We start from the raw sequence: 17,001 nt of genomic DNA, 5'->3' as shown, positions 1-17,001 counted from the left end.
CCGTGGAACGTCACATATGTTTACTATTTCATATCTAGTGCATCTCTAATTCATTTCCCGAATCGCGCCGTTAGGCAGCGTCTGTAAGCGAGAAACAACGACTCTCGTGGCTGTATAAGTCAATGCGGGACCGGCATTTGTGACCGCATTTATGGCAGCTGAAGCAGGGACCCATGTTGGCATCATCAGGTGATTTGTGCCTCTTTGCGCGTTTCCGGGTAAGGTCTTGGAAGTCTTGGAACCATGCGTTGTCGTGGATTTCGCGACCTATCACGATGGTATCCTCCCATAGAATGTCTGAAACAGCCCCCAATTAATCCCAAAACTTCCCTGGTAACGGGAACGCAGTGTAACTGAAATGACACTGTCATGGTACGGGTACAGATCATATTATACTAGACAAGCTGACTTGTTGTGAGAATACGGCCATGACTCTCACCTTGGCCGGCCATTGCCTCCCATTAGCAACTCTGTCAACCATACGTGTGGTAAGTGGGTAAGTAACTATGTTGGTTTGGGCGTCTTCCCTTTTATGATGAATTAATTAAGCGGTTGGATGGGCTTGTAACAGTTAAGTGAGACGTATATTGGTAGGCTTAACCTTTTGGACGCCAATGACCGATATATCCGCACCGCAAGTCCAACGCCAAAGGCGGATTAATCGATCACAGACCACAGAGCAACATAGACCTACGTGCATATGCATAAAGTTCAATTTCAGCTTTTGTATTGTTGAAAAGGTTAACCAGCGACGGAATCTAGACACGCGGCAGCGTGTCAAGCCAAGTTCAAGCAAAGGAACTGGCTAGCCAGCGCCGAGTGTAATATTACACGAACCACTTGGTGCCACTTTTGACCCTTCTATAACTCAAAACATCTTTGACGTAAACACATAAAACTACGTGTGTTTAATTATATCCATAAGGATATCTAGAAGCCCAAATTTCATGAAGCTAGCTCAAACGGTTATAAAGGTATGAAGGTCAAAAAGTCGTAAATTTTAAGACTGACTTATGACTTATAGTACCTAAACCTAACCTACTTCCAGATGACCTAGAAGGATGAAATTTGGAATCCAGCTTGGTTATTGTGTGTAACCGTAGGAAAAAATCTAAAAATAAAATAAATTTAAAAAATAGGGGGGGTCCCCATACAAAAAAACCACTTTTTATTGGGACTGACATATAAGTACCTAAACCTAACCTACTTCCAGATGACCTAGAAGGATGAAATTTGGAATCCAGCTCGGTTATTGTGTGTAACCGTAGGAAAAAATCTAAAAATAAAATAAAGTTTAAAAATAGGGGGGGTCCCCATACAAAAAAAAACATTTTTTATTGGGACTGATATAAGTACCTAAACCTAACCTACTTCCAGATGACCTAGAAGGATGAAATTTGGAATCCAGCTCGGTTATTGTGTGTAAGCGTAGGAAAAAATCTAAAAATAAAAAAAAGTTAAAAAATAGGGGGGGTCCCCATACAAAAATATTTTTTTTTATTGTAGCGTTGGAACCGTTACAAGCAGATATTTGAAACTACCCCAATATATGTATTATTATATTTGCTATATTAAAATAAAGTTTAGTCAAAAAATAAGTGGTGTCCCCATACAAAAAACTTTTAATACGCTCTAAACAACCGGCCAACGGTGTGTCGTCGGTGGCGCGCGGTACCACATAATTATACAAAGAACAGAAGTAAAAACCATACAGCGGAAACACAAGAAAAAACATTAAATCTCAATACCTGCCTAGTTTTCTTTACAAAAAGTATTGATATCCCACCAAAAACATAAATGTAAAAAAGGAGAGCCAAGTTCAATACAAAAATTATGCTTGGCTGTGGGGCTCGCCGCAAAAAGAATGGAGATCTAAATGAGTGCCACTGCCAAGTTCTATGCAAAATCCAAATATGTATTTATAGGAACAAAATAACATTATAAACAAGTATTAAACTCTATTTCTTTGCTTTATTGGATACCTATAACAATTGCTGTTATTTAAAAAAATGTGAGATCTTAAAGTAGGTTAGATTTGGCTTGGCCAGGTTTTATCAGAATTACAATATATATAAAATGATTGATATAATGAAAACTGGCCAAGTCAAATCTAACCTACTTTAAGATCTCACATTTTTTTAAATAACAGCAATTGTTATAGGTATCCAATAAAGCAAAGAAATAGAGTTTAATACTTGTTTATAATGTTATTTTGTTCCTATAAATACATATTTGGATTTTGCATAGAACTTGGCAGTGGCACTCATTTAGATCTCCATTCTTTTTGCGGCGAGCCCCACAGCCAAGCATAATTTTTGTATTGAACTTGGCTCTCCTTTTTTACATTTATGTTTTTGGTGGTATAAATGTACATCATTCGAACAACGTCCATATGGCTCAACTTATCTGACGTGTATATACGTCATCATGCGACAGCGCTATATGATAATATGCGATAGCGCTATATATAGCGGCCATGTTATTGTGACGTATAGGCTTGTGTCACTCTGGGAAGAGAAGACCATGTTTTATTACGCTACGTCTTACGTAGGCGAACAACGCGCGAACGCGGCGCGGCGCGGCGCCGCGCCGCCTGACATTCGCGTGCAAATCGCGCCGCACCGCGTTCGCAACGAGATCGCTTACGTAGGACACTTCTATGGGCATCAAAGGATTGATTTCGCCGCGCCGCGCCGCGCCGCGTTCGCACGTTGTTCGCCTACGTAAGACGTAGCGTTAGACTATGGTATCACTAAAAGTTATGCCTTCTCCATAAATAGCCCGCAGCTTTGAAACACAATTTCCCGCTATTAAAAAAAAGTTGTGATTGGTAAATAAGTCAAAACCTCTAGCGCGGCATTACAATATTTGTCGTTGTCAACTCGCGCAGTCAGTCACTCGCGTAAGCATACCCGCGTGGGGTCATTTTTAATCTCAGACTCAGGTCAGACTTCGACCCTCAGCTTGAGGAAATTGATGCAAGGAGGAGGAGTCAGGCTCAGTGCCGTAGCATGGGTGGCACCCGGTGCGGAAATTGTGGGTGTCACCCCAAAATTCAATCAAAATTGTAAAATATATTTAAAAAGAGTAATTGTAATTTATGTTAAATATAGCTCAGGATTTACTCCATCGCTTTCATTTTACATGATTTCACGAATTTTTATAGGTGGCACTACTGATGTTCACGGTCGGGTGTCACCCCTAAATGGGTGACACCCGGGGCGGAGCGCCCCCCCCCCCCCCCTAGCTACGCCACTGGTCAGGCTTCTCTAGTTCATTACTTGTTATGATGAATTAGGTAATTAAGCAGTTATAGACCGACCGCTTAAATGAGTCCTCGCCTGCGCGGTAGGACGGGGGTAGGACGACTAAGGATGGCAGGGAAGGTGCGGGCGGCAGGCGTACGGCGCCCGCACCTTCCCCTCCGCCCTTAGTCGTCCTACCCCGTCGCCCCCGTACCGCGCAGGCGAGGACTCATTTAAGCGGTCGGTCTATAGTTGGGTTTGGAACAGTTAAGTAACAGATAATTTGGGAGGCTTTACTAATGGGAGGTTTAAATAACTATGGGAGGTTTTTTTCGGAACTTACGTACGAAATATCATTTGATATTAACCAGTCGCTTTTCGGTGAAGGAAAACATCGTGAGGAAACCGGACTAATCCTAATAAAACCTAGTTTCCCCTCTGGGTTGGAAGGTCAGATGGCAGTCGCTTTCGTAAAAACTAGTGCCTATGTTAATTCTTGGGATTAGTTGTCAAGCGGACCCCAGGCTCCCATGAGCCGTGGCAATATGCCGGTACAACGCGAGGAAGATGATGGAGGTTTAAATAACTAAATAAAGTTACAAAGTGTCAAAATGTCAGGTTTTTCTAACGAATAGTTAAGGATGACTCACGTTAGACCGGGCCGTGTCCATGACGTATCACATGACGCATAGAAAACGATGCGCTGGAAGCTCCGGGTCGGACACGGCCCGGTCTAACGTGAGTCATCCTTTGCGAAGCGAAAATATCGTTGGTTGGTAATGGTATACTTAACTTTTTGTTTTGGCGTGATCCGAAGCAATATTAAGGTACCTATTTTTTAACCGACTTCCAAATCTCAAAGAAGGAGGTTATCAATTCGGTTGTATGTTTTTTTTTTATTTTTTTATTTATTTTTTTTATTTTTTATGTTTGTTACTCTATAACTCCGTCATTACTGGACCGATTTTGAAAATTCTTTTTTTGATTGAATGTATATGCATACAGATTGGTCCCGTTTTTGTCAAAATCCAGTTCTGATGATGGGATCCATGAGGAATCGAGGGAACTCCTCAAATCTTAAAGGCATACACATAGTGATTTTTGGTTTTTTATCAACGAATCAAGCATATACATCCAAAAAAGTGACATTTGTTGAAGTGGAACTGCTGATGATGATCAGAACAGAACTCTTCAACGACGCATAGTTCACGGTTGGCGATTTGTCCTCGTCGTTATGTTTGTTAAGCAAGTTAAGTTTTTAAGCCACATTTTTGTCAAGCTCGAGTTCTGATGATGGGATCCATGAGGAATTAAGGGAACTCCTCAAATCTTAAAGGCATGCGTATAGAGATTTTTGTATTTACATCAGAAAATCAAGCATTTTCATTAAAAACTGTTGCATTTGATGAAGTGGAACTGCTGATGATGATCAGAACAGAACTCTTAAACGACGCATAGTTCACGTTTGGCGATTTTTCCTTTTCGTTATGTTCGTTAAGCAAGTTAAGTTTTTAAGCCACATTTTTGTCAAGCTCGAGTTCTGATGATGGGATCCATAAGGAATCGAGTCCTCAAATATTAAAGGCATACGTATAGATTTTTTTGTATTTTCATCATAAAATCAAGCATTTACATTAAAAACTGTCGCATTTGATGAAGTGGAACTGCTGACGATGACCAGAACAGAACTCTTCAATGACGCATGGTACACGTTTGGTGATTACGAATTTCGATGTTGACTTGGACTGGGACCCGGACTCGGACTCATACCCGGATTCGGTTCGGACCCGGATCCGGTTCGGACCCGGACCTGGACTCGGATCCGGATTCGGACCCGGACTCGGAACCGGACTCGGACCCGGACTCGGAACCGGACTCGGACCCGGTCTCGGACCCGATACGGACCCGGACTCTGACCCGGACTCGGACCCGGACTCGGACCCGGACTCGGACCCGGACTCGGACCCGGACCTTGACCCAGAAAACCACTATGATACCTTAACTAAATAAACAACTATGATTACCTACCATAAAATTAATGTAGGTATAAAGTACGATGATGCCAATCTTACTAGCCCCTCCCGCTTAAACCCCCGTACACCGCACGGCATGCGCCATTAAGTGGGTTAGGTTAGGTTTGAACTGCGATCCTCACAGAACCGAACAAGGATTAGGTTAGGTTAGAACTGCGAGCCTTACAGAAACGAAATGCTACTTGAAAAGTGGGTTTGATTAAGTTCGAACTGCGATCCGCACAGAACCGAACTGCTATCTGAGGAGTGGGTTAGGTTAGGCTAGAACTACGACCCTCATGGCTCCTCTTCACGATGGGCCAACGCCGGCCACTCCAAGGGACTCATTTATGCGTTAGAGGGAGCAAGTGATAGTGCATGGCTGCGTCCCTTGGAGTGGCCGGCGTTGGCCCATCCTGTAGAGGAGCCATTATACAGAAGCGAAATGCTAGTAAAAAAGTGGGTGGTTTTACCTCCTTTTCTACATAGTGTACCATCTATAATAATCTTTCATCGGCCCCCATGGAAGTCGGTTTTTTTTTCTTAAAAATTATGCTAATCCAATTCATACATATGCAATTTCAAGTTAGCGGCATGCGTCTCTATTTCTTGAAAAGAACTGCATATCAGGTTACGTACCATTAAAACTACGCAAGTAGACTATGAAGAAACGCGATTGGAACATATTTCTCTCAAGCGATCTATACACGATAGGATCTGCGAAGCGAGAAATTAATCTACGCATCAGAGTCGCATGCGCATGATATAGAAAAACTGGGATTCCACGCACGTGAGTTCAATCACTGCGTTCACGCACCTGCAATGTCCACATTACCGGCATATTGTTTACATTGCCGGCCTGTTGTCATGTATTTAAGAATTAATACTAAGAGGCCGGGAAATTAGGGATTGCAGGCTCAGTAAATGTAGGACGTGGCAGGATTGGGGCCCTGTCGCGTAAAATTCTAGTAGGTATTCCAAGTAAAACATAAAAATTATCAACAGGGTCGAGTGGAGAAAACAAGCGGAAGCCCAGCAGTGGGACACTAAGATAGGCAAATTAAAAAAGTTGGCAACTAGCTAGATACTGTTTTTGCACGTATAAAGATATCTTCCGAGAAATAATCTACACATCGTATTCACGTGTTTGCGTCGGCGGAAAAACTGAGATTTCTCGCAGCCGTATTATGTTGTAAGGTCAAATACTGTTGAAGCATGCACGCATTGTAATGTTAGCAACGATTACCTAAATACCTACCTACAACTTACCTAATTCGGGTCGCATAATAATTGATGTTACGCATAAAATTCATTTCGCATAATAATTGTTATTGTGCTGGAAATATTAACATTTCTGAAAAATTATAACACAAACCTAACCTAACCTACCCTATTCTACACAACCTATGGAAAATATTTTCGTAAATACTTTCTGTTTCAGCTGGAGAAAAAATATGCGAAAAGAGATCTATGCGTAACCTTACATTATGACAATCAATTATTATGCGATGAGATAGGATCCCACCTAATTTATCTCATTCCCTCAAGTTACCTTTCGGAGCATTACCATTTTGACGACTGGTCTGGCCTAGCGGGTAGTGACCCTGCCTGCGAAGCCGATGGCCCTAGGTTCGAATGCCGGTAAAGGCATTTATTTGTGTGATGAGCACAGATATTTGTTACTGAGTCAATGTAGGATTCCATACCAGTAATAGTCTTGTCATAGTCTTACCCCACTTTTACCTTAGGTACCTAATATCACGTCCTAATATTACCTAACATCTCGGCAATTTCCTTGTCTTGTCTATCATTATCTTTGTAAGTTCTTCCCAAATTCGAAATTAGACAGCCCTCAATCCAAATGTGCCTGCGGTTCTTATAATATTTCTACAATTCTATGGATAAACAGTTGCAGAAAAAGATGATCGCCTAAATGATATATTGGGAATTTCCACACCCATCTTAATCTAGACACTGGGCATAATAATAGGCGTGGACGTATTCTAACATTTCTAACAGCAGCTATCTTGAACATTCGTAGACCTTACGTCTTCGAAATAAGGCCTATGACTCGTCAAACTGTGGACGAGGATTCTCTCAGGACGCTGTCAATAAATGACTGACCAGTTCTAGACCGTAAGTCTTCACAATAAGGTTTAAGACTTGTCAAACTTGGACGGTGGACTCTCACAAGACGCAGTCAATAAATGAGTGACCAGTTCTAGACCTTAAGTCTTCGCAATAAAGTCTACGTAGTAATTATGTGGACGATGATCGTGAGGCGCGGGCAACACAAATGCCTGATCATTGGTATACCTAAAGTCTTCGCAATAAGGCCTACAGTCAGTCAAGTTCTCGCGAGTTCGACGACCGCGTTTGGGCGTCCGTTCACCGGCCAAGGTGAGGGCCGGTCGTGCTCGCGAATAGCTGTGATTGACCGCCGTGTTTTGCTTTGATGGTTTTTGTGAAGATTTTCGGATGTTTAGTTACTTTCTATTCTTTTTTGTAGGAAGCAAACTTTACATCAAGAGAAGAAACCAGGAAGAATAACGTAATAATCTCCGAGTAAAGGATGACCCACGTTAGACTGGACCGTATCCGGGCCGGAGCTTCCGGCGCATCGTTTTCTATGGAAAGCATCACGTGATCGCGGGTCATGTCATAGGAAAGTAAGCCTTGGAAGCTCCGGCCCGTACACGGCCCGGTCTAACGTGAGTCATCCTTAACTCAGCAAGCTAAAATGATTTTTGGACAGGGCTATGGGATCAGGATGCCCTGAAATCATGCTTGCATTATGAATTCATGACGACTTGTGCAATGTGCTCATGAAAACTGTATCAAAGATCATCTCTACAAGAAGCCATTATACGGTTAGTACTTTTCGTCAATGAAACCAAACCACAATTAACACGATCACTGCCAAGAACACGCTAGATGTGTTAATTTTGTATTGGAAATGGGGAAGTTGGCACTGAAAGTGTTAAGTACTTTGGTTCAAAACCGGTTAAGTTGTGTTCATACTATCTACAATACAAAGTGTCTAAATAAGCGAAACGGGGGCTAAGGCCCGAAGATTTTCATTTTTGTTAACAGAGACCGAACATAATGAATACCCCGTCTCCCGTTCTATTGAATTGACGTAAAAAACAACTTTCCAATTAGACGAAACTACACTGAGAACGTTTCGCATGGGAATATGTATTTTATAGATTTGGGAAAGATGACCCACCAATCATAAAGACATTATCACCTCTTCCATACCCAATTCACACTATTATCGTGTGTCGACTAACAACACGAAATAGTATACAAATATGCGACCAGAAAAATTCGACCGTTCTTTGAACCTATAGCGGAATTCAGGACATTCCTCATCACTTACTAACCGCATACACAGACACGACCAGTAAACCAATGGTCTCTGCTTACTAACAGTTGATAAGGGTACCAGATTCATCTTTAAACTGGTCATCGGGAGATATTAAGGTGGGAGGCTTGGTGGACGTGACGAAAATCGTAATTGCAATGCCATGGGAAACAAATGCCGATCGGTGACAAGCGTTGATAATGACCAGCGTATACATTGTTATTGAGTATCCGAGAGCCTTATGGCAATGGCATAGAGTACAGCTACTGTCAATCAAGGGTTTTGCCGTTAGTAGGATGATTTGAATGATGATTTCGAGGTTGGTAATGAAGAATTTCTTTTCCAGCTGACAAAATAGGAGGAAGTAATGAAAAATCACGTACGTATTGTTTTAAGTAAGGCTAAAGAACTGTGTGGATACCTAAAATCTTTAGCTTCATATCTTTAGGATACAATCAGGCTGCTCAACTGTAAAGATGATTGAATTAGGCCAGGAGACCGTCTAACACCATTTATGAACCATCCTCGCCGTGGGAACCACGGACCGAATGACTTATTACTATTGCTTAGCGAGTATTAACGTGTCCAGTGTAAAAGCTACCTTATGCTAGCGTCTTTTGAGCGTTGCGTCAAGTCAGCGCTATGGAAAATAGGGAGAGATGTTAGCTCGCAAACCGATGGGAATTGTATCTTTACCTCTACATACCCGACTCTCTCAGAACATAGCCTAGGTACGCTGTCATAATACTTAGTTTATAATTGCGACGTTCTTTGAATATGTCTGGCTAAACCGTGTTTATTTCTCAGACTTATGCTACAGGTCACAGTGTCAGATGTAAAAATGGTGTGACCAGTATGGTGATGTCATTGTCTTCCTACCATTGTCCCTGTTTTTTTACATTCAACTTACGGAGTCCGCTTGGCAGGCTAATCCCAAGAATGCCATCAGATGTTACGAAAGCAAAGCAGTTCGGTGACAAAAAAAATACCCTCCCATAAAAAATGGACCTGCCAAAATGTATGAATCAGCCAAATTTATTTTTCGCAATTCTGGAGGTGGTCCCATAGTAAAAGTTGCTCAGTATAATCTCAAAACCATGGCAACGGGAATGCAATTATTTTTTAGCCACCCTGTATAGGTGTCATGTCACTAGGCTTTCACTTTCGCACTATCACTCACTACTCATGCATTGTCTGCCGAAAGGTCATAAATGAAAAATATTATTACACGTTTTGGATCGGGTATACCGGGTGTGGCCTATAACATGAGCAAATAATTAAACATCGATTGTACTCCTCAAACGGTGACACTTTTGTTCAACAACTTTTTAAAAATTTTGAAGTATTTAGACTCCCTATTTTTCATACAAAATAAATATTATCTTCAATGGACGCCAACGTCACGCCATATCATTGTGATTGACGTTGCTTGTCACGCCTTAAACATAACAAAATTCGCAATACATTGCGTCTTTGAATAACCTTTAAAGTGTATTAAATGTCAAACTACAAGTTATTTTCAAAAGTCGCTGAACTAATGTTGGTCAGTATGAGAAGTACATATAGTTAAATTTTTTGCTCATATTAATACAGGCCACACCCGGTATTTACAATTAGCCAAGCGCGTGACGTAGGGGTTCTATTTGACTTATTTTAATAACAAGATTTGAGTACGGACACTGCTAAAGTTAATACTAATTACTAAATTATAATTAAAAAACCGGGCAAGTGCGAGTCGGACTCGCGCACGAAGGGTTCCGTACCATAAAGCCAAAAAAAAAACGGAAAAAAATGCAAAAAGAAAACGGTCACCCATCCAAGTACTGACCACGCCCGACGTTGCTTAACTTTGGTCAAAAATCACGTTTGCTGTATGGGAGCCCCACTTAAATCTTTATTTTATTCTGTTTTTAGTATTTGTTGTTATAGCGGCAACAGAAATACATCATCTGTGAAAATTTCAACTGTCTAGCTATCACGGTTCGTGAGATACAGCCTGGTGATAGACAGACGGACGGACGAACGGACAGCGAAGTCTTAGTAATAGGGTCCCGTTTTACCCTTTGGATACGGAACCCTAAAAAACATAATTCTTACTATTATTTTACCTACACTTAACCCACTTTACGCTTAAATTATAATTATATTGTTCAGTTATAGCTTTATAATGCTTTCAGTATAAAATAGAATAGCATTGTTTGTAAAATTTCAACATATGTCCCAACAGTTGCGATGTCACGAGCTGTAAGTAAACAATGTCGAGTAGCGCTCCAGTTGGTTAAGCAATAATAACATTATTGAGTTATAATGACAGTAGCAGGGCCAGTTTACTATTTAGGTCGAATTTTTGCCAACGTACTTACATGTTACGCTACGTCTTACGTAGGCGAACAACGCGCGAACGCGGCGCGGCGCGGCGCGGCGAAATCAATCCTTTGATGCCCATAGAAGTGTCCTACGTAAGCGATCTCGTTGCGAACGCGGTGCGGCGCGATTTGCACGCGAATGTCAGGCGGCGCGGCGCGGCGGCGGCCGCTTTCGCCGCGCCGCGCCGCGCCGCGTTCGCGCGTTGTTCGCCTACGTAAGACGTAGCGTTAGAGACGGCCTGAACATTCGGTATACGAGCCCCGATGCATATGTTTTCGTCTAGTAAGACCTATTTTTGAGGTTCTCGCGTTTGTTCAAAAATAATGTTTTTGTTTAAAAATTACTAATATTTAATGCTTATACTAATGTAATTTAATTTTATATGATAATACTCTGCAATAACTAAATTCAAACACAAGAAATACCGTTTGTACTGAAAGGAAAAAAATCATGTTTTTTTATTATTTTATTGACGGGTAGGATTACAACATATGTGAAAAGGGCTATTACTAGGGAAAGCAATAGGGCTCTGCCAATGTACTGACAATTTTGTTTCGAGCCCCTGCATGCAGCAGTGCTGTAGGAGAGGACAATATGATTTGGACAACGTTTTTGAAAAGTCCTTTTTTTCAGCAATAAAAGTCTCATGCAATTTTATTATACGATCAAAATGAACTACATTAAACATTGCTATTATGGTTCCCTTTACTGGGTCATTTTATGTTCATGTGTAAAATTTATTAAAATAAATAACATTGTTGCGTGGAACTAGACGAAATAATTTGCATCGGGGCTCGTAGGTTTAGGTAAGTTTTTCAATATTCGTATTCGACCGAATTATTCGGTTAAAGCGACACCTAGCGGAAAATTCATTTATTAATGTGAAAAACCGGAACTATATCACAGATTATCAATGGTAAAAGAAAGAAAGTACTTAAGGAATAAAGTGATTCTTTAAAGCCATGTAATTAAGTCTCGGTTCGTGGTCGTAAGCTATTTTATGGTGATTTAAAAGTTGCATAATAGATTATTTAAAATTGAACATTAGAGTGACATTCCATTTCCAACTGCAGCTGCAATACTGTTCATTTTACTATGGAAATTGACAATGACAGCGACGCGTTTCCATAGTAAAATTAACAGTATTGCAGCTGCAGTTGGAAATGGAATGTCACTTTTACCCAACAACTGCGGTGCATAGGGGCTATTCATAAATTACGTCATTTCAAATTAGGGGGGGGGTCTGGACATCGGATGACGGTAGCATGAAGTAGGAGGAAATGGGGTCATTTGAAGCATGATTTTTGGATGATTACAGGGGGGAGGGTCAAAAATCGTCAAAAATCGATGACGTAATTTATGGACAGCCCCATAGCACACTGCCGTCGCCCGTTGTTCCGAAAAATCCGAAATGGGAACCGAAGAATTCCGGTCGTGGCGGTCGTGCGACCGTCGTGCGATTCCGCGATTCGCACCTTCGCACGGAGAGACCAATGTGCTATACCGTGCGATCTTTGCATACAAATCGAAATTCTACAGTACAAAGTTAATAATAATTGTTAGTAACGGATTTATGTCGCGTAGTTGTCAATTTCAATTTTTATTAGTTTTATTACGAACCTAATTTGCAAAATAAATTGAAATAAAAAACCTCCGTAATTCATTGAAAATCTACCCATAATTATATCAATGTGTAAATTTTATAATAACACCTACGCTAATACCTAACTAAATACAGTGCGCTCGAAACCAAGTAGGTATTACCTAATAATTCAAAAATTTAAATCAGCTAGCATACCTGACATTAAACCTAACACAGCAGAAATAGCCTAGGTATAACAAAGATATTCAGGACACAAAAGGTCAGCCCGTACATTTTTCGCACAATTAAGCACACACACGCACGCACGCACACATGCACAAACATGATGCAACAGCCAAATAAGCCGGTTTGGATAACTTGCATAATCGCCGGTGTGATATTAGACCAGCGGTGGAACAAAAATGGGTTTTGATAACATTAAAGTTTTTTCTTTTTTGATATATTATTGTAAGCATGTTAAATAACATTCATGTAAAAAGTTAGAAAATTTTAGGTGGAGCGTTCGGCCATATTTAAATTTTCAATTTTTGCTAAATAACTATGTAAATATAAAATTAAAGTTACAAAAAACTTTAACATATTCAATAACACTTTAATTTATTCACAATATTCGGTTTTTAGAAATCTGGAACAGCTGCTTTCTGGTGAACGTAAAAACAGGAATTATTATGTAAATACAGAATTAGAGTAGCTGATATTGCAAAATTACGATATTATCTATCAACTTAGTATACATGTAAAAAGTTAGAAATGTAGACAATGTGCTTGTCTAGATATTGATTTCTCGTTAAGCAGTATAGCCAATATTGAATTAAAGTTTGTAGAGTTAATATTACACGGTCATAATAAAGATCTTACTTCTCACACAAAAGATTAGAAATATAAAATCACGGCGACACTAAATACTGATACGTAAGTATGCATTCCGAGCTTATATTAAGTTACATTTCAAACGCGCGGCGTTTGCGCGCGCCGCGCTGTGCGCCGTGGCAGGAGGCAGCGATCGACGGTCGCGGGCTAGCGGTTAGCGCGGTGCCCTTAAAAATACGCAAAGCGTTTATAAAATTATTATCAATGGTAAATAGTTATTTTACACAGTACACTAATGGAAACTTACCTTCCCTTATTTATTTCTATATGTACTAGGGATTGCCCGCGGTTTCGTTTACGTAGAATTCGTTATCGTGTTAAGTATAGAAATAATAGATACATTTGAAAATTATTTTAGGTGCATTGTCATACAGATAACTACCCTTGTTAAAGTATTCTTCAAATTCAATACACAGGTGTCATTTCAATATAATTTTGCGTAATTTGGCGCTTTTAGGTTATAAATGACTAGCGACATATATTTTTTAAGAGCGATCATCTCCGATAATATTTACTTTATCATAAAATCAATTTCAAACTGATGTTATTCAATATTTATCATTTTAAAGTCAATATTACCAACCAACTGATCCAATTTACCTACGGTAACAACTCAAAATTTGCATCAAATTAAATGCCACTTTTCTTATCCGTTACGAACAATCAAGAGGGCCTTTACGAGCTGATGTGGTGAAAATTTTATTTAACCTTCGTCCCTTAAAACCTTCACTACGCTCAAGGTTCAACTTTACGAACCACTCGCTACGCTCGTGGTTCAATTTTAGAATGTTTGAATTTGTGAATGTGCTTCCTGCCTCGCACAGCCAAACTGTGGAATGAACTGTCCGATACGACCTTCAAACCTTCAAAGACCCCCATCTTAAAGGTCGGCAACGCGCTTGCAACCCTTCTGGTGTGTGGGTGTCCATGAGCGGCGGTAATCGCTAACCACCAGATGATCCGTTGCCTCCTATTTAATAAAAAAAAATGTTTCCCTTGTTTGGGTATCAATATTAGCACGAGCGGTTAATCAACAACTTTTCCCCTTGTAAAACAAATAAATAAGGTAGGTGAGGTGCAGGCATATGAGGCCCGGCGGGTAACAAGGCCCAGCATTCAAAAATAGCAGTTGCTCCCTATTATTCCCAATTATTCTGAATTTGTACTTGTTGCTAAGAAGGCCCACTGTCAGTGCAGGTAAAAAGGTCTAGTCCCGGGCCTTATTGAACGTATGAGATGAAATATTAGATTAAAATATTTTAAGATAATTTTCAATATTTTTAATCTCTAATTAATAAGGTCGATTTGAAGAAACTTCTATGAAATTATGACTTATAAATAACACTTGCACTGCGTGGGCTGTCAAAATTGCTGCAGACTTTTCTTGGTCTAACTCTAATAATTTTTCACTTGCTTTATTGACCTAAAGACGTTTTAAAGAATCAAAAAGTCTAATAACATTGAGGCACTTATACTTTTTAAAGGCAGTAACTAATTACAAGTGACTTTTTTTTGTTAATACATAGGTAGGTATTTACGATCATCATCATATATTTAAGAGTATGACTCTTGTCGGTGGAGCAATTTCCATGTTTGGCGGTCCTCCGCCTTCTCTTTGACAGCCCGATACGACACGACGTTGATCTTTTCCTTTATTTGATCCATGTACGCTCTCCTTGGTCTTCCCCTCTTCCTGTTTGCTTCAACTTTCCCTTCTATGATATTTTTGATAAATTCGTCGTGTCGTATCAGGTGCCCAAGCATCCTTCCTCTTCTATTGTCTATAGTTCTTAACAAACTCCTCCTCTCTCCTACTACATAGGCCACACTGAATGTTTTGCACTACTGGCCACTGGTAAATATTTTAATTATGAATTGTATATTTAAAAAAAAATACAGGCTTTTGATTATGGAATGTGACAAATGTTGGCGACAAATCGATCGTCTTTTGTTTTTAATGGCTTGTCAAAGTAAGTTAGTGCGTTGAACGTGGCTTTAACGCGAAAATATTTTTAGAGCTATGATTTTGTTATGATTTTAAAAGTTCGCTTACTCCGCAAGAGTGTAGTGCTTGCCTTCAAAATGCTTTTGGGATTGAAGCACCACATCTGAGCATCGTGAGGCGTTGGTATGGTGAATTTAGTAGAGACAGTATTATTCTAGATAATGATTTTCGTGAAGGTCGACCGTCCACGGCGATCATTCAAGGAAACGTGGCTACTGTGAGACGACTCATTAAAGAAAACCCACGAATCACCTATGACGAAATTTGAGGACAATTAGGGATAGGTATGAGACAAATACAAAAGATTTTACAAGAATATTTAAAAGTCGGGAAGCCTTGTTGTCTTTGGATTCTTCACGAATTAACTTCAGTCCAAAAACAGGTACTTTTTGACTGGTGCCGAGAAATGCTGCGTAAGTATAAGCAAGAAAGTTCAAATGCTGTATATAACATCGTTAGAGGAGATGAAACCTGGATTTACTGCTACGATCCGGAAAAAAGGCATTAGTCCAGTCAATGGGTCTTTCGAAGGTGACAGGAGGCCCATAGAATTTCAACAAGCCAAAAGCGTTGCCAAACATTTTGATCGTCTGTTTTTTTTAAACGCGACTTTTTTGTACCGTACTTTTAAATAATAAAAGAACGTTAAATACTGAGTAGTACACTACCATTTGTGTGCCCGCAGTCATTGAAAAAGACCGCGAGAGACGACCGAGAAGCCGCATCCTCCTGCGTCATAATAATGCGTCCACCGATACCGCAATAAAGGCAAAAACATTTTTTAATTACGAAAACGTGGAAAATGTCTCTTATACGGATTATAATCCAGACATTGCACCCTGTGACTTCTATCTATTTCCCAAAATTAAGGATTTAATTTGGGGTTTGACATTTAAGACCCCGGATAAGGCAGTTACTACGTTTCATCACCACGTTGAAAACATGCAGTCAAGTGATTGGGCCTCATGCTTCCAAAAATGGTCCGAGCGAGTGAATATGTGCATAGAATGTAAAGGGAAACATTTTGAGAAGCAATAAATGTATTATTATGGTTATAAATGATTTTATTCAAAAGTTACGCAAAACTTTCAGTGTGGCCCTCGTATGCGTAAAACCTCTTCGTTAGTTTTCTTTTCTTTTACGATAGAATTGCGAAAAATAGATATTATGCAACGAGTGACGAATTTTGAAACACGGTCAAAGGGAGTGTTTTAACGTGCTTATTATAGCACCGGTCGTAATGTAGCACCAGATGTACTGTAAAAATTATGTTAAAAGATAATACTTACTGTTACGAATAAATAGAGTTTGACCAGCGAGTGGCTGCACAAAAAAAAAGCGGCAAATTCAAAAAATCTTTAACTGGTAACACGAAGCATAGTGCAAAAAAAGTAATTTGATACTTGGTAATTCATACGTAATTAATTTTTGTTTTGATTAGTGACTGACTGAAGTCTGCAACGTAGCAGACTGTAAATTTAATACAGTAAACAGACTGAGGATATCGTTGCAATGCAATTATAACCCCTGGC

The 17,001-nt window shown here is 39.9% G+C and overlaps 1 protein-coding gene across 1 annotated transcript in view; it reads right to left on the bottom strand.

Annotated features, from left to right (window-relative positions):
* Positions 1-17,001, bottom strand: part of LOC134666853 (cyclic AMP response element-binding protein A) — a 198,341-nt gene that overhangs the window by 35,843 nt on the left and 145,497 nt on the right. The window lies entirely within an intron of this gene.

The sequence above is a fragment of the Cydia fagiglandana genome, chromosome 8 (assembly GCF_963556715.1).
Source record: "Cydia fagiglandana chromosome 8, ilCydFagi1.1, whole genome shotgun sequence".
Taxonomy (NCBI): domain Eukaryota; kingdom Metazoa; phylum Arthropoda; class Insecta; order Lepidoptera; family Tortricidae; genus Cydia; species Cydia fagiglandana.
This window is presented reverse-complemented; position numbering and strand designations above follow the sequence as displayed.